Raw genomic sequence first — 25,030 nt, forward strand, 5'->3', positions numbered from 1 at the left:
CAATTAAGGCAATTAAAACAGTATAAAAATATAAAACATACGGTTAAAAATCCGTTCATCCAAAATCCTCGTGCTTTAGCCGTAAATCAGTCCGGGTCGTCTTTATCATTTAATCTTCGAAAGCCTGGGCACATAGCCATGTTTTCAGGGCTTTTCTAAAACTCAAAAGGGTTGGGGCTTGTTGTATGTCTCTGGGGAGGGTGGTCCATAACCGAGGAGCCACGATCGAGAAGGCCCTGTCCCTCATCCCCGCCAGCCGTGCTTGCGAGGCAGGCGGGACCAAGGCTTGGCTATGTATAAAAAGGGCTATGAAACTGTATTCTGGATGCTATCTACTTTGTGAATGTATCACTAGCTAGCATCTTATCTGCAGATAATAAAATCTTCCTTGGCTGAAAATCACCTTCTTTCATTGCTTGCTGGCTAATTTCAATTGGGCCTAATCTGAATGCTCGCCATAGCAGGGACTCACTCAAAATGGGCAGCTCAGGTAAATCACTTGCCTGGGTTTCTGCCAACAGGCACCTTCCTCGTCTCACTGCCACTCACCCCTAAAATGGGGCCAACACAAGGTCACGTGGCCAGCATGACTGCATGGAGTGACGTTAGGGAAGGTAAAGGTTTCCCCTGACGTTAAGTCCAGTCATGTCTGACTCTGGGGGTTGGTGCTCATCTCCATTTCTAAGCCGAAGAGCCGGCGTTGTCCGTAGACACCTCCAAGGTCACGTGGCCAGCATGACTGCATGGAGTGACGTTAGGGAAGGTAAAGGTTTCCCCTGACGTTAAGTCCAGTCATGTCTGACTCTGGGGGTTGGTGCTCATCTCCATTTCTAAGCCGAAGAGCCGGCGTTGTCCGTAGACACCTCCAAGGTCATGTGGCTGGCATGACTGCATGGAGCGCTGTTACCTTCCCACTGGAGCGGTACCTATTGATCTACTCACATTGGCATGTTTTCGAACTGCTAGGTTGGCAGGAGCTGGAGCTAACAGCGGGTGCTCACTCCGCTTCCAGGATTTGAACCTGGGACCTTTCGATCTCCAGATCAGCACTTTAACGCACTTCGCCACCGGGGCTCCGTGACGTTGCTTGTCCATTATTCCAAGTTTTCTTCATCTGTGAAATGTTGGCTCAGCTATGATACTACATTCTCCTCTCTTGTCGCCCCAGAGCTTGCGATGTTTGATCTTTCCAGCTTTTCTGGTCGAGCACCTTTCCAAATCCGTCCTCTCCCTTTCCTGTGTGAGAAGCAATGGGTGGGTTGTTCCCATCTTAATGCCACTGGCGGGGCTTTCCCCAGCACAGTTCCTCGGCAATAGTGTTGCAGACGAGTCCATGAGCCTTTTGCTTCCATCTGGTGCGTCCGTTTCCCGGTCAGGCCTCTTCCCAAACAAGGGTTCCTGTGTCACAAGACACCAGAGGCTGGTTTCAACTTCAGGCTTGACTCACTCATCACTTCCCTCCAGTCTCTTTCACTGATGTCACCCAAGAGAGCAGTCATCACAACAATAATCGACAAAAAAAATGTAATAATACCAATAATAATAGAGAAAAATAATAAATGTACCATATATTCTCGAGTATAAGCTGACCCAAATATAAGCCAACCAGGACCCTCACCCAAGTATAAGCCAAGGGGGGCTTTTTCAGTCTTTTTTTTAATGTATATTTTTATTGGTATATATAACAATTAAATAACAACCAAAGAGTGAGAACAATAATTTTTGACAGAAAGTGAAGAAAAAACAAGAAAAGAAGAAGAAAGAAAGAAAAAAAGAAAAAGAAATATAAATATATATATATTCAGAAAAAGTGATAAAAGTGACTTCCATCTTCACCTTTGCATTTCCCATTCTATATAAATGAAAGAGGGTGATACAAAAAACAACAACATTGAATCAGCCTCATTGTCTATAATAGTAAGGACAAACCCTTAAAAAAAGAGATATTGCCCTTTATTTATTGGCTTGGTCATTGCTTCTTTCTTTACCAAGAGTTTACGAAGAAAAGTACAACAAGGTTTCATCCTTCTATTCTTCATCCCTTATCCTTCAACTTCTTTTTCTTTCAAATTCTTCTACTTTAGTCCAGTCTGTGTATCTTATCGGAGTCCCTGTATTTTTCTTTAATAAAAAAGTTAGTTTATCCATATCCTTTATCTCTTTCACCTTCTGCAGCCAATCTTCCATACTCGGTGTTTCCTTTTGCTTCCATATTTTAGCAAAACTAATTCTAGCGGCTGTTGTTAAATATGTAAATAGGATATCATCATTAATGTCTAAATGAATATCCCGGTCTGTTATACCTAATAAGTAGTACTTCGCTTTCCTGGGGAAATTTATTTTAAAGGGGCTTTTTCAGTCTTAAAAAGAGGGCTGAAAAACTAGGCTTATACTCGAGTATATACAGTATGACTTTTTAAGAATGACTCTTCCTGCCACATCTTGCTGATACAGTCCTGCCCTGTGGCCAATGGTCTTCCTAGAAGGACTTGTTTAACCACTGTGCTAAAGGGGAACATTGGAATAGACGGACCTTTGGTACATGTGTTTTTCTGAGTATTCTTTGCCTAAGAAAACCCTATGAAATGCATTAGTCGCCATCCGTTGACAAGCAACCCGAAGGCACATAGAGATCTCAACATGCTAGGAAGGCACCAGGTTGAATAGCCTGGGGTATGCCTGTGTAATTTGCTCTGAATTGGAATTCAAGAGCAAATTAAGGGGTGGCAAAGAAGTACAAGTATTAGACTTACTTCTAAGGGTGATGCCAAAGACGAGCAGCACACGCTGCAAAATCCCGAACAGTTTGTGCAAGTCCGGTTTCTAAAAGTGTGCAGAAACATTCAGTGCTCTCGACGCTTTCTGCATAAGGAACATACCTTCCGATATATCACCAGTGAGACTTGTTAACAACCCATAAAGAATACCAAGGATCACAACCCGAAGGCCTCTCCCTTTCTTAAGTATTACAAAACGTCTTTTCTCTGCCTGTTAAAGGCTCAGGTCATTCACTCTTCAGCAACCTGTCTGGCACTTCTGAAGTGTGATAGGCACAAGCAACTGAACAAAATGTTTCCTCTCCTTAATAATAATAATAATAATAATAATAATAATAATAATAATAATAATTTGGAAACAATAGACATTGACAAAATTACGATCTGCCAGCTGCAAAAGGCCACCCTGTTGGGATCTGCGCGCATCATCCGAAAATACATCACACAGTCCTAGACACTTGGGAAGTGTTCGACTTGTGATTTTGTGAAACGAAACCCAGCATATCTATCTTGTTTGCTGTGTCATAAAATAATAATAATAATAATAATAATAATAATAATAATAATAATAATAATAATTTGGAAACAATAGACATTGACAAAATTACGATCTGCCAGCTGCAAAAGGCCACCCTGCTGGGATCTGCGCGCATCATCCGAAAATACATCACACAGTCCTAGACACTTGGGAAGTGTTCGACTTGTGATTTTGTGATATGAAATCCAGCATATCTATCTTGTTTGCTGTGTCATAAAATAATAATAATAATAATAATAATAATAATAATAATAATAATAATAATAATTTGGAAACAATAGACATTAACAAAATTACGATCTGCCAACTGCAAAAGGCCACCCTGCTGGGATCTGCGCGCATCATCCGAAAATACATCACACAGTCCTAGACACTTGGGAAGTGTTCGACTTGTGATTTTATGTATGTAATCCAGCATATCTATCTTGTTTGCTGTGTCATAATAAAATAATAATAATAAACTTTATTTTTATATCCCGCCCCATCTCCCTGAAGGGACTCGGGGCAGCTCACAACAGGGACAAGCCCGAAACAACAACACAACATATTTGACAAAAACTTAAAACATTCCAAAGATACACAAAATAAAATAATGGACAATACAATTAAAATCCAAGCAGATATAAAATCAGAGTAATTAAAAGCAAAGGCAGGGATGCATCTTGGGGAGATAGGGCGGAATACAAATAAAGTTTTATATTATTATTATTATTATTATTATTATTATTATTATTGAAACAACTATGTTGTATGACACAGCAAACAAGACAGATATGCTGGATTTCGTATCACAAAATCACAAGTCGAACACTTCCCAAGTGTCTAGGACTGTGTGATGTATTTTCGGATGATGCGTGCAGATCCCAGTAGGGTGGCCTTTTGCAGTTGGCAGATCGTGATTTTGTCAATGTCTATTGTTTCCAAATGCCAAATCCAAATGCCAGCTGAGATCTTTTGGCACGGCACCCAATCATTATTATTATTATTATTATTATTATTATTATTATTATTATTATTATTATTATTATCATCATCATCATAATCATCATCATCTTGCTGCTTGCTACAGCCAGCAGTTTTAATGATCCATACACTTAACTATGAATTTTAAACTCACTATATTTTAATCTCTGTTCTGTGTAATTTAATACACTGTATATACTCGAGTATAAGCCTAGTTTTTCAGCCCTTTTTTAAGACTGAAAAAGTCCCCCTCGGCTTATACTCGGGTGAGGGTCCTGGTTGGCTTATATTTGGGTCAGCTTATACTCAGGAATATATGGTACATTTATTATTTCTCTCTATTATTATTGTTATTATTTATTATTTTTCTCTATTATTGTTGCTACTATTACATTTATTTTACTCTATTTTTATTATTATTTTATTGTATGACACAGCAAACAAGATAGATATGCTGGATTTCATATCACAAGTTGAACACTTCCCAAGCATTTAGGACTGTGTGATGTATTTTTGGATGATGCATGCAGATATTATTATTATTATTATTATTATTATTATTATTACACATCAAACAAGATAGATATGCTGGATGTCATATCACAAAATCACAAGTCAAACACTTCCCAAGTGTCTAGGACTGTGTGATGTATTTTCGGATGATGCGCGCAGATCCCAGCAGGGTGGCCTTTTGCAGTTGGCAGATCGTAATTTTGTCAATGTCTATTGTTTCCAAATGCCGGCTGGGATCTTTTGGCACGGCACCCAGTGTGCCCATCACCACCGGGACCACCTGCACTGGTTTCTGCCAGAGTCTTTGAAGTTCAATCCTGAGGTCCTGATAGCGGCTGAGTTTTTCCTCATTATTATTATTATTACATTTATTATTTCACTCTGAACTTATTATTATTATAATTGCATTTATTATTTTACTCTATTTGTTATTACTTGTATTATTTTCCTGTATTCATTATTCAGTAAAATAATACATGTAATAATAATAATAATGAATAGAATCATAGAATTCTATGATTCTATGATTCTATTCATTATTATTATTATTACATGTATTATTTTACTCTATTATTATTAAAAGGACACATAAGCACATTTACATTGAAGAAGTCCCTTCGGGTGAGAAGGGCGGCATAGAAATGATGGAAATAAATAAATAATAAGCTGAAGAGCCGGCGTTGTCCATAGACACCTCCAAGGTCATGTGGACATAGGCATGACTGCATGGAGAGACGTTGCTTGTCCTTTATTCCAAGTTTTCATCATCTGTGAACATTTCTTCATATGTGAAATGTTGGCTCAGCCATGTTGGCAGAAGCTGGGGCTAACACTGGGTGCTCACTCCACTCCCCGGATTCAAACCGTGGCCAACATGACTGCATGGAGCACCGTTACCTTCCTGCCAGAGCCGTACCTATTGATCTACTCACATTGGCATGTTTTCGAACTGCTAGGTTCACGGAGAAGACTTGTGAAATAGAACAGAGATCCCTGTGACCTTGGATGGCAGGGAAATGACGGAGCAAGATTCTTGATTTATTTTCTGCCATAAACAGTAATAGGTCACGCATTGCCATTCAATTCACTCGGGTCTTAGTTGGCTGATTATATTACTTTGGTTCCCACCGTACTTGTGGAGGCGAGTGGAAAAGTTCTGTCCCAAATGGTCCAATTCTAGTCCCCTCGTTCAACGTTTTATTGCACACTGGGTAGCAATTCTAGTTAATGTATACGTGGCTTCTTGTGCCACTGATCTAGTTCTCTCCCGAAACCAGACAAATGTGGAACCAAACTGGATTCTCGCAGGAGAAATACTCATCGTTTGAGAATGTTCATAGGCCCTGTGCCGCATTCCATTTCAAAAGCAATAAAGAGCCAAATTTTCCATCATATTTTTGGCACAGCTTTTATGTCAGGATTTATGCATGTACAAGACCTTGTGAAACTACAAACTCCCAGGATTCTTTGAGTCATGAATGTATGGCCATGTAATGGTGCTCCTTGCAATCATGCCGGCCACACGACTTTGGAGATGTCTACGGACAACGCCGGCTCTTCGACTTAGAAATGGAGACGAGCACCAACCACCAAAATCGGACACGACTGGACTTAATGTCAGGGGAAACCTTTACCTTTACCTATGGCCATGTTCCAGAAGCATTCTCTCCTGACGTTTCAGCCACATCTATGGCAGGCATCCTCAGAGGTTGTGAGATTTCTTGGAAACTAGGTGTAATGAACTATGAATTTTTGGTTTCCAGATGTTATTTTTAATTGTGTGTTTGTGTTTTAAAAGGGTGAGTATTGCAGTTATTGCTTCTCTGCACTCAGAGGCTGGTTGCCATGGAGAAGTAGGTGGAGCCAACCGCCATTTTGTTGAAGAAGTGCAGAGTTTAAAAAAGGAAATCAGTCTGTGCTCTGATGAGGCACAGGGAAGATTGATCCTAGGTTGAGGGGATCAAGGGACTCAATTGATCATTTTGAGTCGGTTTAAAATAAGTTTGGAGACTTATTTTATGTAGTCTGTGTCCTAGTAAGGAACAGAGAATCTGTGATCGTATATCACAGGGGTGACTACGGTTTAAAAGTGGCAGAGGATGAAGTTCTGACTACTTTAAGTTAAAGAAGTGAGGGAATGCTTCTGGAACATGGCCAGACAGCCCGGAAAACTCACAGCAACCCAATGATTCTGGCCATGAAAGCCTTCGACAACACATAGAATATTGTTCTGTAGATTTGAAAATGAAGAACTACTATGAGTTGGATAATTATAGAGCGGACCAATTTGACCTCACCAAAATGCTACACCAGTCCACGTGTTGCTAGGACCTTGTTTGGGAACAAAAGGAGGTAGGGATATAAACAGCCCGGATTTCTCCTTTTCCCTCAGAAGGATGAGGAATTTGGCAAGGAAGTGTATTGATACACCGACACACTTCCGCTTCCTCTGTTTTCTCTTGTCCTTTCAGTACTATAGATATAGTTGCGGACTTATTAAAAGTCTCATATAGAGTCTCCTTGGAGCAACTATAAGAAATATAATTCACCTGTTTCAGATTACAGCTGCTGGCATTCTAGTTCCTATGGAAAATAACCAAAACGGGCATCCAAAGTGCTTTTCACATGGTTTCTGTGTATTACCATTAAACAGGGTGAGGCCAACATTTTAGAAAGCCAATTTAGATGCCATTAAAAAGCATTAAGAGGATTTGACATTTACTTTTGTGATTACTGTGTTTTTACTGCCAGGAATTCATGGAGCCACCTGCCTCCATGCCCTAACACATGTCAGTTTTTTGTACCTTGATTTGGATGGAGATGTGGTCATTTTTTGCTTTACCTTAGACTATCTGTTGCAATTTTCTTTGGATATGAATGGTAACAAGAAACAAGGAAAGCAATCTATTACAAGCCACAAATCCCAGGCTTCTGTAGCATTGATCCATGGGAGTTAAAAAGGTATGAAACTGCATAAATTCTGCAGAGTTGTGAAAGTCCTCATGGTTTGAACTAATATTAGGACACACAGTTACCCATATTGACTCGATGGTTGGGCTGGGAGCAACCCCATATTGAAGATCCTGCTAGTGAAATGACTTAGCGTCTTAGCAGGGGTGAGAGTTAATGGCCTTGAGAGTACATAAGTTCCACCATAAATTGTACAATCTCAGCATCATCATTGCAGAGTTTTATTGTTTAGTGGCATGGCAATCTTAGTTAATGTGTGTGAGTATATGCCTGTTCCACTGACCCACTTCTTGCCTGGCGTGACTCTTTCCCTAGCACATGCCTGCGAATTAATAAAACAGAATTAATTGGAAACAGAAATACAAGGATTCAAATGTCAAAATATTCCTTTTTGTTTTCTCAGTCGAGCAGTGTTGGTGGAAGAACGTTTGCCTCTCCAAATGTTCGATGTGTTGTCGAAGGCTTTCATGAGTTGCTGTGAGTTTTCCGGGCTGTCTGGCCATGTTCCAGAAGCGTGTGCATGCTTCCAATGTATGCTTTGGAAGTGGCTAATGGGATGGCTGTTTCAGAAGCTTGTTTCTTATTACAATGATTTCTCACGGTGTAGAAAAACCAAATGTTTGCAGCAACCCAGCAATTAATTCTTGTATTAATACCAACAACAGATGGCTATATTAAATAGGCCTTACTAAAATATTGTCAAAGGGGAAAACAGCCTGCTGTTCCAAAATATTATTTTGACTAATGCAGGAGTCTGCTTCAATCATTTTGGAACGAATTGCCAGTTCTGAATCTCAACATATTTCTCCCTGCCTCGCTCCCCCATGTCTGCTATGTGCAGAGATTGCCTTAAAAACTTCGACAGTGCGGTTGGCAGCTTTGATAGATTTTCTGATTATATAGAACTAGAATAAGAGAAGCACCAATTATTAAAGATGTTTATAATGCTGCCACCAGATGTAAAGGGGATTATCCACGCTTGCCACCACTATGGGAAGATATAGCCACTAGCTACTTAGAGAGGAGACCTTTTAAATTTTGGTTTTCTTCCTTCTTCTTGTTTACTCTTGATGGTAATATAAGTGACAGAAGCTTAGATGTTAAAAGGAACAATAATACATTTATTCAGGCACAAAGCTTAATGGTTACAGTAACTGTCTCCTTAGAGGCACTTTAGTTAACAGTTGCAAAGCTAGAATGAGGTGTTTCAAACTTCTTAAAACGTCACTTCCTTCTCTTCTGCTTTAACTGCAGTCACCCTGTGAATTACAATCACAGATTATCTGTTCCTCATCAGGAGACAGACTACCTTAAAATAAGTCACCAAACTTATTTTAAACTGACTCAAAAATAAGCAATTGAGCCTCCCTGATCCCTTCAACTGAGGGTCAGTCTTCACTGTACCTCATCAGGGCACAGACTAACTGCTTCTTTTTCAAACCTTCACTTCTCCACCAAAACGGCAGTTGGCTCCGCCCACTTCTCCATGGCAACCAACTCTTGAGTGCAGAGTAACTGAAATATTGACCCTTTTAAAACACAATTAAACATGACATCTGTAAACCAAAAAAAATTCACACTTCATTACAGTGGTGAATTTGGAAAATTTAGAAAATGTACATTCAAGGACAACAGCTTCCATAATTTGCCAACAATAATGGCCATAAAGCCGCCATTACCATTCCCAACATCTGCCATCTAAAGTGGTTGCCTCACTTCACCTTCTCGTAGGACCTTCTAACCACCCTTCTCCAACCCAGAGCCTCAACATCACCCTTTGAGTATCATTTTCCACCCTCCAGAGCTGCAGAACGTACCAATTTACGGTCTCGATTCAGCCATTAAATGGATGGATGGACCTCCAAGAGCTTGTCTCAAGAGCAAAGCTGCTGTCTGGATGCACAAGGGCCGTGGGAATCGGCTCAGAGCCAGGCATCGGAGGAGGAAATGAGGCATTGCCATTGAGCGCAGGAAGAAAGCTTTCCTTCCTCTCGTACAGGAGGAAATTGGGCTTCCGTGGGAAGAGAGAGAAGTAGCTTCTTCCAGTTGATTTCATTGAACTAACTGCCTTGTTGTGTGCCTGCAAACCTTTTCCAACTCATTGCAACCCAAAGGTGACGCTGTCTTGGGGCTTTCTTAGCAAAATGCATTGACATGGCCTCCTTATGATGCAGAACAAACCGCACTTTCAGACTAAACCTTCAAGGCATTGCTATGGCCAGTGAGAAGACAACCTTCAAAAAAACCCTATGGGCAGGAAATGAGTCAACTTGAAGGTAATAAGAACCAAAATACTTGGCAAAACAAAGAAGATGTGCTATGAGAACTCATTCTTCTTTATGGCAGTTTGGAAGAACCTTATGTGAAATGTCGTTGTTGTGTGCCTTCAAGTCATTACCAATGTATGGTGACCTTAAGGTGAGACTGTCACCTTCAAGGAGAAGATTGACTTCTGATAGACCTGAATATTTGGAAATGTTATCTGTAAAGCACTTCCAAAGGATGTCTTGCATAATCTGGAGATGTAGAGTGACCCAATGCAAAATAGCCCATTGCCTAATGCTGAAAGTAGCCTTTGCAAATGTCCAAATGGCAACACACATATACAATATCCCGGTCAGGTTGATTCAAAGTTGGCTAAAGTGCAATTCTAATTCCAACTCTTGCAAAGGTTAAACACGTGGTATTTCCAGGACTAGAGTTTTGTTTACTGAGGATGGAGTATGCCTTGCCCAAGATCAACCATGTTAATGTTGGATTTGTGTATTGGTAGTGTTTAAATGAAATTTGTGTCTGGCATGTATTGCATACATGTTGCATCATCCAGAGTATGCTATAGTCTGTAAAGAGTTAATGACTGAGAAGCTGTGTTGACCTTGATGTGTAGCTGAAACCTGGGGAGTATCCAGACTCAAGTGTTTTTGTACATTATTGATTGCTTCAGTTGAGATCTTGCTCTGTTCTGAGTTGGTGTCTGCCTAGAGTGAAAGCCAAGCCTGTGTTCATCTGCAATTCTGTTTTGTCTTATATAGTAAAACTTTGTATATATTTTTAACATCGTTTCTGACGTCTCTTCGTTCTGTGCTCCATTTGACAACATACAACTGCTGCTACTCTGCGAATTACTCTGACAATTGGTTATGGGCCCAGCACGCTTCCGACAAACCATTGGGTTTCACTGACCGAGCATGGATTTGAACCCTGGTCTTGAGCCCTACTCTGGCTCTTCCTAATTGCACGAGGGAGCGGTTTTCTCAAGGGAGAAGAAATCTCTTGGGATGAAAATCCACAGTAATTCATGGAAGCAACACAAACCATACCATCAAGCAGAGAGACATGTTGAGAATAGGATCTCCAACAAAATGTCACCATTAGGTTCTATGCCACTTGAACTCCATTTTTTTTCTCACACAACTGTAGCTGGCTGGTGTTTCAAAAATGTAACTTGGAACTTGTGCAATCCTCCATATGTTGGTGGATTCCAACCCCCAGCAGCCCTAGGCAGCACAGTCAATGGTGCCGGCCACATGACCATGGAGGTGTCTAAGGACAACACTGGCTCTTCAGCTTAGAAATGGAGATGAGCACCAACCCCCAGAGTCGGACACGATTGGACTTAATGTCGGGGAAAACCTTTACCTACTTTAAGGTGCTGAACCAGTTTGGGGGGATACGATTCAGTACCTTGGATAGCTCTTTTAAAAGTCTTACCAAAACCTACAATGAATTCACTGACTTGGAAGACATCAGTCCTGTGTCTTCATGAATGCTGCCTCTACTTGCTTAAACTGTAGCCAATATTGCTGGTGGATCGTGTCTATCAAATCTATTTCAGTTTTGTTGTGGTTCATGTGGCAAACCAGCTCAAAAGGCAAACAGAAGAATCAAAAGGCTAGCAGGAGCAGCTTCTATATATGTTTTCCTGCTGCTCAGCTCAGAGACAGAGCATTGGGTGAAATCCAGAATCAAATTTCCTTGCAGAAGCAACCTTGCCATTTGAACACTGCAATTCCGCTCTGGCTCTATCTTGGCAGCCCTGGCCTGACATACTTAGTAGAGACGGTTAATTTAGGAGACGCTGTTATGCGAAAGGAACTGTTAGCCAAGTAAATAGATCAGATGAATGCATCTTGATATGACAAGGCCAGAAATATCCAGTAGGGAAGACAGACTTGCCGGACCTGCAAGAAGCATAAGTCTTTGCAAAGGAGCAAAAGCCTTAATAAAAAAGGATCAAAATATATTTTAAAACCTATCACATTGTTGATAATAATAATAATAATAATAATAATAATAATAATAATAATAATAATAATAATAATAGGACTCTTACAAGTAAAACAAGCAGTCAAAGAAGAAGAACATACCCTGGCAGAATATGTAAAGCAAAGTGAAGAACCTGCTTTGATTGAAGTCAAATATCAGAAACTCCTCAAAACACAGCAGACAAAAAATCAGTACAAGAAAACCGCACTACAAAATAGAGCTGACAGCTGGCACAACAAAACATTGCATGGAAAGTTCCTTGACAAAATTGAAGGAAAAGCTGATAAGGAGAAGACCTGGCTCTGGCTCACGAATGGGACCCTGAAGAAGGAGACAGAAGGCCTGATCCTTGCAGCCCAGGAGCAAGGACAAAGGCAATCAAGGCCAAGATTGAAAAATCAGCTGATGACCCAAAATGCAGACTGTGCAAGGAAACCGACGAAACCATTGATCATATCCTCAGCTGCTGTAAGAAAATCTCACAGACAGACTACAAACAGAGGCACAACTATGTGGCCCAAATGATTCATTGGAACTTATGCCTCAAGTACCACCTCCCAGCAGTAAAGAACTGGTGGGATCACAAATCTGCAAAAGTATTGGAAAATAAGCACGCAATGATACTGTGGGACTTCGGAATCCAGACTGACAAAGTTCTGGAACACAACACAGCAGACATCACAGTTGTGGAAAAGAAAAAGGTTTGGATCATTGATGTCGCCATCCCAGGTGACAGTCGCATTGACGAAAAACAACAAGAAAAACTCAGCCGCTATCAGGACCTCAAGATTGAACTTCAAAGACTCTGGCAGAAACCAGTGCAGGTGGTCCCAGTGGTGATGGGCACATTGGGTGCCGTGCCAAAAGATCTCAGCTGGCATTTGGAAACAATAGACATTGACAAAATTACGATCTGCCAACTGCAAAAGGCCACCCTACTGGGACACAGTCCTAGACACTTGGGAAGTGTTCAACTTGTGATTTTGTGATACGAAATCCAGCATATCTATCTTGTTTACTGTGCCATAATAAAATAATAGTAATAATAACAATAATAATAATAATAATAATAATAATAATAATAATAATAATAATAATAATGTCTAAGCCTGGTTTATTGAAGCAGAAGTACATTTAACTATGTCACAAGGTAGAATATTCACACTTCCCTCATAGTTACATAACCAAGAAGACTCTGTGTGTGTATGGATCTGCCTGCCTTCAAGTTGTCTTTTGAATGACTTCATTCAATGAAGTCAATAATGATGACTTCATTAATTTCATAGGGTTTTCTTAGGTGGTTTTGTCAGTTCCTTCCTCTGAAATATAGCCAACGGCACCTGGTATTGTTTGGCAGTTTCCCATCAATTTCTAGCCAAGGCTGAGCCAGTTGGAAATCACAACCTTCTTCAAGCCTCTTCCAGTAATTTGTTAATCTATGATTCTGTTTGCTTACTGTTTTGTATGTATGTTCTCATATGCAGCTTCCTTTGCTCTATGTTTCCTGAGATGTTGTGGGAGGTGCTGCAGACCACATGATCTGATCTGAGACTGCTCAGACCACAGACTCCATTGTAGATTACTCTTTGGACTGCTAAGAGCAAACACTTGCTGTTAATTGTAAGATGCTCTGTGTGATCTGCACACAGAGAAACTATACAAAGAGGTGGAGAAAAGGATAAAGAAGATGGGATATAGGGAAAAGCAAAGCCTGGGGTTCTCGGTCAATTTTGGCGACTTAACAGGAAAGGCAGAGGTATGTCTCTCCCGAGTAAATGCTCTTTTGTAACATGATCAGAAGCACTCAACATCTATTTTTACAACGGGGTCATTTGTGGGTCAGAGAAGGCGTGAGTCATGCAACCCATTTTAATATGTAAGGCCCCGAGTCTCCAGTTTTGTTTCGAGGCGGGAGGCATGGGTGCGAATCCTGTGGTTTTGGTGAGCAAGAGGAAAGGGCTATGAGTAATTGACAGCCCATTCAGAGGATTACCGCTTCCTACAATTTGGAGGATTACTTGTTTTAAGCAATTCATGGGGCTACCATAAGTAAATTTGTGATATAACATGATGTTTTGGTGCTTAATTTGTAAAAGCATAAACCAATTTGATGTTTAATAGGCTTTTCCTTAATCCCTCCATATCATCCAACATATTTGCTTATCCAACGTTCTGCCGGCCCGTTTATGTTGGATAAGTGAGACTCTACTGTACCACAAATTTGTCAGAAAAAGTAGTTCAATACGCAGTAATGCAATGTAGACATTACTGTATTTACGAACTTGGCACCAAAATATCACGATATATTGAAAACATTGGACTACAAAAAAGCGCTGGATAATCCAGAACATTGGATAAGCGAGTGTTGGATAAGTGAGACTCTACTGTATCGGAAATAAATAACTAAATAAATAAATTGGTGCAACTTGCAAATATTTTCCAGATGGGTTGTTATGTGGTCAGTTAGCTTCCTCCTTCCTTCCCGGTCCTTGTTGCATCTTGCTCATCTTCAACTAAATCTATATTTTGGCTAGATGCTCCCAGGCCACAAACAACAACAGCAGTAGATGAATCTACTTCTGATTTTGAATAATTGATATTTTGATATCAAAGAGTGTATTAGAAATCCATTCGTTCATTCATTTTGAGGTTTCATCGCAGACTTTCTGCTGCCATCATATGATACTCCGTCATACTCAGGCCGTACTCTCAACTTAAGGTCATCTGAGGTTTCCAGAACAAAACCTGAGACCTAGGGATTCACACAGAGTGAGAACATATTACCGTATATACTTGAGTATAAGCCGACCCGAATACAAGCCGAGGCACCTAATTTTACCACAAAAAAACTGGGCAAACATTGACTCCAGTATAAGCCGAGGTTGGTAAATTTCACAAATAAAAATAGAAACCAGTAAAATTACATTACCATATATACTCGAGTATAAGCCAACCCGAATATAAGCCGAGGGTGGTAAATTTCAGAAAGAAAAATAGATACCAATAAAATTACATTAATTGAGGCATCCGTAGGTTAAACGTTTTTGAATATTTACATCAAGCTCAAATTGTAAGATGAGACTGTCCAACTCTGATCCAATCATTATTCCCATCTTCTTCAATGTCAATGTGCTTATGTATCCTTTTAATAATGATAGAGTAAAATAATACATGCAATAATCATCATAATACATACAGGAAAACAAAACAAGTAATAATAAATATAAATGCAATAATAATAATAAGATCAGAGTGAAATAATAAATGTATTATTAATAATCATAAAAATAGAGTAAAATAAATGTAATAGTAGCAACAATAACAGAAAAATAATAAATGTAATAACACCAATAATAATAGAGAAAAATAATAAATTACCATATATTATCGAGTATAAGCTGACCCAAATATAAGCCAACCAGGACCCTCACCCGAGTATAAGCTGAGGGGGGCTTTTTCAGTATTAAAAAGTGGGCTGAAAAACTAGGTTTTTACTCAAATGTATACAGTATTTTTATTTGAAAATCAAGAGAAAAATCACAAGTCGAACACTTCCCAAGTGTCTAGGACTATGTGATGGTTTCTGCCAGAGTCTTTGAAGTTCAATCTTGAGGTCCTGATAGCGGCTGAGTTTTTCCTATTGTTTTTCATCAATGCGACTGTCACCTGGGATGGCGACATAATAATCCAAACATTTTTCTTTTCCACAACTGTGATGTCTGGTGTGTTGTGTTCCAGAACTTTGTCAGTCTGGATTCGGAAGTCCCACAGTATCTTTGCATGCTCATTTTCCAATACTTTTGCAGGTTTGTGATCCCATCACTTCTTTGCTGCTGGGAGGTGGTACTTGAGGCATAAGTTCCAAGGAATCATTTGGCCCACATAGTTGTGCCTCTGTTTGTAGTCTGTCTGTGCGATTTTCTTACAGCAGCTGAGGATATGATCCATGGGTTCGTCAGTTTCCTTGCACAGTCTGCATTTTGGGTCATCAGCTGATTTTTTGATCTTTGTCTTCATTGCCTTTGCCCTGATGGCTTGCTCCTGGGCTGCAAGGATCAGGCCTTCTGTCTCCTTCTTCAGGGTCCCATTCATGAGCCAGAGCCAGGTCTTCTCCTTATCAGCTTTTCCTTCAATTTTGTCAAGGAACTTTCCATGCAATGTTTTGTTGTGTCAGCTGTCAGCTCTAGTTTGTAGTGCGGTTTTCTTGTACTGATTCTTTGTCTGTTGTGCTTTGAGGAGTTTCTGATTTTTGACTTCAATCAAAGCAGGTTCTTCACTTTGCTTTACATATTCTGCCAGGGCATGTTCTTCTTCTTTGATGATGATGATGATGATGATGATGATGATGATGATGATGATGATGATGATGATGATGATGATGATTATTATTATTATTATTATTATTATTATTATTATTATTATTCCTGGCTTCATTTCCATGTCAAGCAAAGCCATGCCTACCTTTGTGCTTTATAATTAATTAGGTTTGACACCATTTTTACGGCAGTGGCATCATGCGAGTTGTAGTTTGGCGAGGCATCAGCACTTTTTGGCAGAGAACGCTACAAAACTGCAACTCTCACAATTGCAAAGCATGGAGCCATGGCAGTTAATGGGGTGTCAAACAGCTTCCATTCTACAGTGTTTATACACTTCAAGTCTGGAGATTAAATCCTCTGGAAGTTTCTGTGTCCCACCAGTGGTGTCAATACATAGCGTTAGGACATGGGAGAGGGTTTCTCGCTTCTGGCACCCAAACTGTGAAATTCTTTCTCTCTCGTGGTCCCCTTGGTGCCAATGCCGATTTCCTTTCAGCACTATGTAAAAACACAGCTGTTTATTAATGACTCAAGATGCTGAACTGGTTTCAAGATCGTTCTCAATATACTGTTCAATATGCTTTGAATACGTCTAACTCATTATTATTTTTTTGGAGCCCCCAGTGGTGCAGTGGGTTACACCCTTGTGCTGACAGATCTGATGACTTGAAGATTGGGTTGCTATTTATTTATTTATTTACAGCATTTATATTCCGCCCTTTTCAACCCGAAGGGGACTCAGGGCGGATCACATTACACATATAGGCAAACATTCAATGCCTTTTTTTAACATAGAACAAAGACAAACAAACATAGGCTCTGAGCCGGACCTCGAACTCATGACCTCCTGGTCAGAGTGATTCATTGCAGTGGTTGATTGCAGCTGCTCTCCAGCCTGCGCCACAGCCCGAGCCCGGGTTAGCTAACCTGAAGTTTGCCGGTTCGAATCCAACTCAGGGAGAGTGGGGTGAGCTCCCGTCTGTCAGCTCCAGCTTCCCATGTGAGGACAGGAGAGAAGCCTCCCACTGGATGGTAAAACATCCGGATGTCCCCTGGGCAACATCCTTGCAGATAGCTGATTATCCCAGTTCCTCAAGTCACTCCTGTCACACATACAAAAAAATTAATAAAATGAAAATAATTTTCATCTAATGAATAACAAACAAATAAAATAAACCTATTTTGTGGAATAAAAAGGAGATGGGATGGCAGGAGGAAACTCCTTTTCTGAAAGCTTTTGAGGTCCGACTTACTTTGGAGTGGCTTCGCATCCAGCTCACAAACTTTTAATTGCTTGTGACAACAACTCATTGTGAAGACCGGTTAGAAGGGGGTCAGTCTTTGCTTGGGACAAGATGTTCTAATGAGAGGCTCTATTGTGGCATATTCATCAACCTGAGAGGAGAAGGCAGCTTGTTTTCTGTTCTGGAGCATTTGCATGCGAGGTGAGAAACAACGATGCTTGGCTTGGATGCGTTTTGCACAGAGGGAAACGGAGACAAAGGGGTCGGGATGACAACCAAAACCAAATCAACCCAAGAGGTGCTCGCTCTTTGAAATCGAAGGAAAATATCTTGAGATTATGCACTTTTGACTTGCTCGCCCCTGTTTTATCCATTGATTGTGATGTTCGTTTTTATTACTTTCCCTATCTGGTTACTATGTTGTTTTTGTATTTTGTGTTTTCAATTTGTTTATTATATCTGAATGTTATGTTGATATTGTTTTTATATTGGTTTTATTTGTCAGATTTTGTTTTTGTTTGGGCTTGGCCCCATGTCAGTCGCCCCAAGTCCCTTCAGGGAGATGGTGGCGGGATAGAAAATAAAGTATTATTATTATTATGACACAGCAAACAAGATAGATATGCTGGATTTCATATCACAAAATCACAAGTCGAACACTTCCCAAGTGTCTAGGACTGTGTGATGTATTATTATTATTATTATTATTATTATTATTATTATTATGTCACAGCAAACAAGATAGACATGCTGGATTTCATATCACAAAATCACAAGTCGAACACTTCCCAAGTGTCTAGGACTTTGTGATGTATTATTATTATTATTATTATTATTATTATTATTATTATTATTATTATTATTTTATTATGACACAGCAAACAAGATAGATATGCTGGATTTCGTATCACAAAATCACAAGTCGAACACTTCCCAAGTGTCTAGGACTGTGTGATGTATTATTATTATTATTATTATTATTATTATTATTATTATTATTATTTTATTATGACACAGCAAACAAGATAGATATGCTGGATTTCGTATCACAAAATCACAAGTTGAACACTTTCCAAGTGTCTAGGACTTTGTGATGTATTATTATTATTATTATTATTATTATTATTATTATTATTATTATTATTATTATTATTATGACACAGCAAACAAGATAGACATGCTGGATTTGATATCACAAAATCACAAGTCGAACACTTCCCAAGTGTCTAGGACTGTGTGATGTATTTTCGGATGATGCGCGCAGATCCCAGTAGGGTGGCCTTTTGCAGTTGGCAGATCGTAATTTTGTCAATGTCTATTGTTTCCAAATGCCGGCTGAAATCTTTTGGCACAGCACCCAGTGTGCCGATCACCACTGGGACCACCTGCACTGGTTTCTGCCAGAGTTTTGCAGTTCAATCTTGAGGTCCTGATAGCGGCTGAGTTTTTCCTGTTGTTTTTCGTCAATGCGACTGTCACCTGGGATGGCAACATCAATGATCCAAACCTTTTTGTTTTCCACAACTGTGATGTCTGGTGTGTTGTGTTCCAGAACTTTGTTATTATTATTATTGTTATTATTATTATTAAAATATTAATAGAATCATAAAGCTGAAAGGGGCCTCGTGGACCATCAAGTCCAGCCCAGCTCAGTGCAGGGACTCAGCCGGAGCATCTCCATCCTTTTTTGAAAACATTTAGAAAAGGAAACCTCACCATCTCCCTAGGAAATTGATTCCAATGTCAAATTATTCTTACCATCGTCTTGATATTTATATTTAATCAAAATAAACCCATCTGTAACTTCAAGCCACAGGACACGATCCTAACCTCAGGGGCTTCCTTTCTATGATAGCATTTGAGGTTGCAATATCATCTCTGGCTCTCTCTTTCACAAAACTGTGCACGCGCCATTCATTTACTCTCAAACGAACATGACGGGATCAGCCATCCTCGCCAATGAAGCAACTGGACCTTGGTGAATTCAGAAGGGCATGTGACACACAAACACACCTGAACACTTTGGATGTTTCCAGCCCCTTTGTTAGAAGAACAGGAGCCCTATCTTCCCTTTTTTATCGAGACCACCCAAAGTCTGTTTGCAGCCACCGGTGTGCAATATTTATTTGGAGAGTCTCGGCACAGAGTGTTCTCATGTCCTCCTCCTGCAATTAGGAACATTTTGGAGACCTTTGACTCTTTGCTTTATAATAAAAAAAGGGAAGAGACAAAACATACTGTTACACCTCAACTAAGGATGCTTTCTTAGCATGATCCTTCTGAACAAAATAAAAAGTCATCTGTGTTCCAACATAGCCAGCATTTATGCACAACGGCTGGATAAAATGATGCCAACCCATCACAGCCCGACTTGGGTAGACTTGTAACTTTTCGTCCATCTGCTTCTCTTCAGCAGCATTTACTCCTCTGGCTCGATCATGGTTTTTCCATTCCTTTTCCATTCCTCGTGCCTTCCTTGAACTGTCTTGGGGTCCAAGAAGGATAGGGCCTGGAAAGAGCTAATAATGACTGCCACCAATTTGTACAGGACTAAGAACGACTAAGGTCCTTTCAGGCAGGGGAAATCTTTTTATCCCACCGCTGCCACCAATTTGTAATGATGCAGCCACCAAAGACTCAGAGAGGAGACCTTTTAATTTTTTTTTCTTCTTCTTATTCACTTTAGATGGTAAAGAAATTGGTTTATAATATATGCGACAGAGACTTAGATGCTGGAGGAACAACAAGTTTATTCAGGCACAGAGCTTAGTGGTTACAATTTTGTTGTCGAAGGCTTTCATGGCCAGGATCACAGGGTTGTTGTGTGTCTTTCGGGCTGTGTGGCCATGTTCCAGAAGCATTCTCTCCTGACGTTTCGCCCACATCTATGGCAGGCATCCTCAGAGGTTGTGAGGTACCTCACAACCTCTGAGGATGCCTGCCATAGATGTGGGCGAAACGTCAGGAGAGAATGCTTCTGGAACATGGCCACACAGCCCGAAAGACACACAACAACCCGGTTACAATTTTGTTTCTCACTTAGAGGCACTTTTATTAACAGTTACAATACTAGAATGAGGTAAGACAAACTCCCTAAAGTGTTATTTCTTTTACTTAAAGTAGTTAGAACTTCTTCCTCTGCTACTTTTAAACCGCAGTCATCCTTGTGATATACGATCACAGATTCTCTGTTCCTTACCAGGACACAGACTACATAAAATAAGTCACCAAACTTATTTTAAACCGACTCAAAATGAACAATTGAGCCTCCTTGATCCCCTCAATCTAGAATCAATCTTCCCTGTGCCTCATCAGAGCACAGACTGACTCCCTTTTTAAAACTCTGCACTTCTTCAACAAAACGTTGAATGCGAGTAGATCATTGGCACCAAGCTGGCAAATACCTGTATAAAAGGTAAAGGTTTCCCCTGACGTTAAGGCCAGTCATGTCTGACTCTGGGGGTTGGTGCTCATCTCCATTCCTAAGCCGAAGAGCCGGCGTTGTCTGTAAACACCTCCAAAGTCATGTGGCCGGCATGTCTGCATTGAGCGCCGTTACCTTCCCACCGGAGCAGTACCTATTGATCTACTTACATTGGCATGTTTTCGAACTGCTAGGTTGGCAGAAGCTGGAGCTAACAGCAGGCGCTAACTCTGCTCCCGGGATTTGAACCTGGGACCTTTCAGTCTGCAAGTTCAGCAGCTCAGTGCTTTAACACACTTCACCACCGGGGCTCCTAAATACCTGTATATCTGTATTTTATTTTAAGTGAACTAGATGTATGTTGTATTTGTACTGTCTGTTCTTGATAAGGCCAACCGGCTAATCAATAAATTGTTGTTGTTGTTTTTGGGTAGATCAATAGGTACCACTGCAGCGGGAAGGTAACGACGCTCCATGTTGAACTTGCTGACCAAGATTGGCGGTTCAGCTAAAAGGTTGGCTGTCAGCCCAAGCTTCTCCCAACCTAGCAGTTCGAAAACAGGGAAGTGTGAGCAGATGAATAGGTGAGTAGATGAAGATAACGGCGCTCCATGCAGTCTTGCCAATGGCCACATGACCTTGGAGGTGTCTACGAACAACGCCAGCTCTTCGATTTAGAAATGGAGATGAGCACCAACCCCCAGAGTTGGACACAACTGGACTTAATGTCAGGGGAAACCTTTACTTTTACCTACAATTATTGCACTCTTGTGATTTCAATGGTAATTTTCAGCAGTGGTTTTTTGTTACCTGGTTGTCCCAAAAGCACAAGAGCCCTCTCCAGTTTCCACCCTGACAACCTTGGAGTCGTTTCATTTAGCCGAGAGTTCTTTTGGCCGCGCCTGACCGCCGGCACTCTCTCCGCATTGCTCTGAATCCAGTTCTGGGCTTGGCAGCCTTGCTGCGCATGAGACCCGGGAGGCCTCTCTGGCAGGATCTCCATGCGCTGCTGCCCGAAGGCCTGCCTCCTCGGCTCATTTGAATACCAGAATGAATTACTGCCGAGTATAACAGCTGTAGACGCAGAGCTCATGTCAGAGCAGTTGAACTTTCCTCTCCTCCTCGACTATTTTGGACCAGCCGTCTTCTGGTTGACCTTTTCCGTTTTCGCTCGGAGTGATTGTTCCAAAATTCTGCAAGCCAACTCTTCATATTTCTTTCTCTTTTTTCCCTATTCTGTCAAGTCAACATGAGACCCAAGACAGGGCAAAGCAGCTGCAAGAATGGTAAGTTGAGGACACCTGTTTTTCTTTTTATTTCATTCAATTGCCACTGGAACTACAAAAGGGGCAGCGTTAGAATCAAAGGCTGGATCTACATTGCCTTGTAATTCACTTTTTGAATGTGGATTTACTTCTTTGAACTGGTTTGTACACTGCCAATCCAGATCAATGCGCTTGATCCACATTCTGAAACTGGATTATAGGCCAGTGTAGATCCAGCCATAGACTTTAAATAGGATAGTCATATACATGCAATCAAAAAATTAAATTTGCATTTTATCATCATTATTATTACAGTAGAGTCTCACTTATTCAATGTAAACGGGCCGTCAGAAGCTTGGATAAGCGAATATCTTGGATAATAAGGAGGGATTAAGGAAAAGCCTATTAAACATCAAATTAATTTGTGATTTTACAAATTAAGCACCAAAAATCATGTTATACAAAAAATTTGACAGAAAAAGCAGTTCAATAGGCAGTAATGTTATGTTGTAATTACTGTATTTACAAATTTAGCACCAAAATATCACGATATATTGCAAACATTGACTACAAAAATGGCTTGGATTATCCAGAAACTTGGATAAGCGAGGCTTGGATAAGTGAGACTCTACTGTATGTTTATTTATATGCAGTGTAGATCCAGCCATAGACTTTAAACAGGGTAGTCATATACATGCCACCAAAAAATTAAATTTGCATTTTATCATCATCATTATTATGTTTATTTATATGCAGTGTAGATCCAGCCATAGACTTTAAACAGGGCAATCATATACATGCCATCAAAAAATTAAATTTGCATTTTATCATCATTATTATTATGTTTATTTATATGCAGTGTAGATCCAGCCATAGACTTTAAACAGGGCAATCATATACATGCCATCAAAAAATTAAATTTGCATTTTATCATCATTATTATTACAGTAGAGTCTCACTTATCCAACACTCGCTTATTCAACGTTCTGGATTATTCAACAAATTTTTGTAGTCAATGTTTTCAATACATTGTGATATTTTGGTGCTAAATTCATATATACGGTAATTGAACTACTGCGTATTGAACTACTTTTTCTGTCAAATTTGTCATATAATATGATGTTTTGGTGCTTAATTTGTAAAATCACAACCTAATTTGATGTTTAATAGGCTTTTCCTTAATCCCTCCTTATTATCCAACATATTCGCTTATACAACATTCTGCCAGCCTGTTAATCCATGTTTTTATTAGTTCTTGTTTTTTATTGGCTAATGTTTAAATTTTTTAAATTGTGCATGTCTTTTGTCTATTGCTGTGTTTTATACTGCTACTGTTTTTATTTGGGCTTGGCCCCATGTAAGCCGCCCTGAGTCCCCTTTGGGGAGATAGAGGCGGGGTATAAAAATAAAATTATTATTATTATTATTATTATTATTATTATTATTATTATTATTATTATTATTTATGTTGGATAAGTGAGACTCTACTCAACCTCTGAGGATGCCTGCCATAGATGTGGGCGAAATGTCAGGCGAGAATACTTCTGGAACATGGCCACACAGCCCGAAAGACATACAACAACCCATTATCATCATCATCATCATCATCATCATCATCATCATTGAGGCTGTATTTGTTCCCATTTTTTTTTTGTTTTTTTTAGTTCACAATAAGAGATGTGCAGTCTGCATTGGAATTTGTTTATAAGGGTTTTTTTTTTCAACTATAGTCCGGCCCTCCAATGGTCTGAGAGACCATGAACTGGCCCCCTGTTTAAAAAGTTTGGGGACCCCTGATATAGAATAAACACATGAAGCTGATGGTGGTGGTCCCATTTGTAGAACTATTCCAGGTAGACTCATAGAGTTGGAAGAAACCACGTGTCATCTAGTCCAACCCTCTACTATGCACAAAGTACCTCTGACAGGTTTGCAATAATGTGTCTGGAATAGCATCCCAAATAGCTTTGCATACTGTTTCTGCAGATACCTCATTCTGCAATGAGGACTCCACTCTGCAAATTCATAATTTTGCATGCATTGCATTGCATGCTATTCAATACATGCATTGCATCGCATACTATTGAGCAGGGGTCCTCAAACTTTTTAAGCCGAGGGCCGGTCCACAATCCTTCAGACTGTTGAGGGGCTGGATTATCATTTGAAAATAAAATACAAACAAATTCCGATGCACACTGCATATGTCTTATTTGTAGTGCAAAAACAACAACAACAACAAGAACAACAACAAGAACAATACAATATTTAAAAATAAAAACAATTTAACCAACATACATTTATCAGGATTTCAATGGGAAGTGTGGTCCTGCTTCTGGCCAATGAGATAGTCAAGTTAATTAGGGTTGTTGTTGTTGTTGTTGTTGTTGTTGTGTGCCTTCAAGTCATTTCAGACTTTGGACGAGCCTAAGTCTAAAATTTATTTATTTATTTATTTATTATTTACTGCATTTATTGACTACATTTGTATCACACCCTTCTCACCCCAAAGGGGACTCAGAGTGGCTTACAAATTATATGTACATACAATATATTATATTATTAGCATAGCACAATATTAGCATTATGTATTACTATATTGAACTATACCACTATACTGTAGTAATATTATATGTAATATAGAATATATAATTAATATTATGATATGGTATTATTATTAGTGTTATATTGTATTACATTATAATATTATTATCAATATTATATGTATACTAGCTGTGCCCGGCCACGCGTTGC

At 39.7% G+C, this 25,030-nt stretch overlaps 1 protein-coding gene across 2 annotated transcripts in view; it reads left to right on the forward strand.

The window, feature by feature from the left end:
* Positions 1-25,030, forward strand: part of leo1 (LEO1 homolog, Paf1/RNA polymerase II complex component) — a 113,580-nt gene that overhangs the window by 65,242 nt on the left and 23,308 nt on the right. Inside the window, exon 13 of one of the 2 annotated variants that reach the window (XR_010000958.1) lies at positions 21,449-22,300. The exons of the other annotated variant lie outside the window; for it this stretch is intronic. The gene's annotated coding sequence lies outside the window, so the exon portion shown is untranslated. The remainder of the gene's footprint in view (positions 1-21,448; positions 22,301-25,030) is intronic. 2 annotated transcript variants of the gene reach the window in all.

This window comes from Anolis carolinensis, unplaced genomic scaffold (assembly GCF_035594765.1).
Source record: "Anolis carolinensis isolate JA03-04 unplaced genomic scaffold, rAnoCar3.1.pri scaffold_11, whole genome shotgun sequence".
NCBI lineage: Eukaryota > Metazoa > Chordata > Lepidosauria > Squamata > Dactyloidae > Anolis > Anolis carolinensis.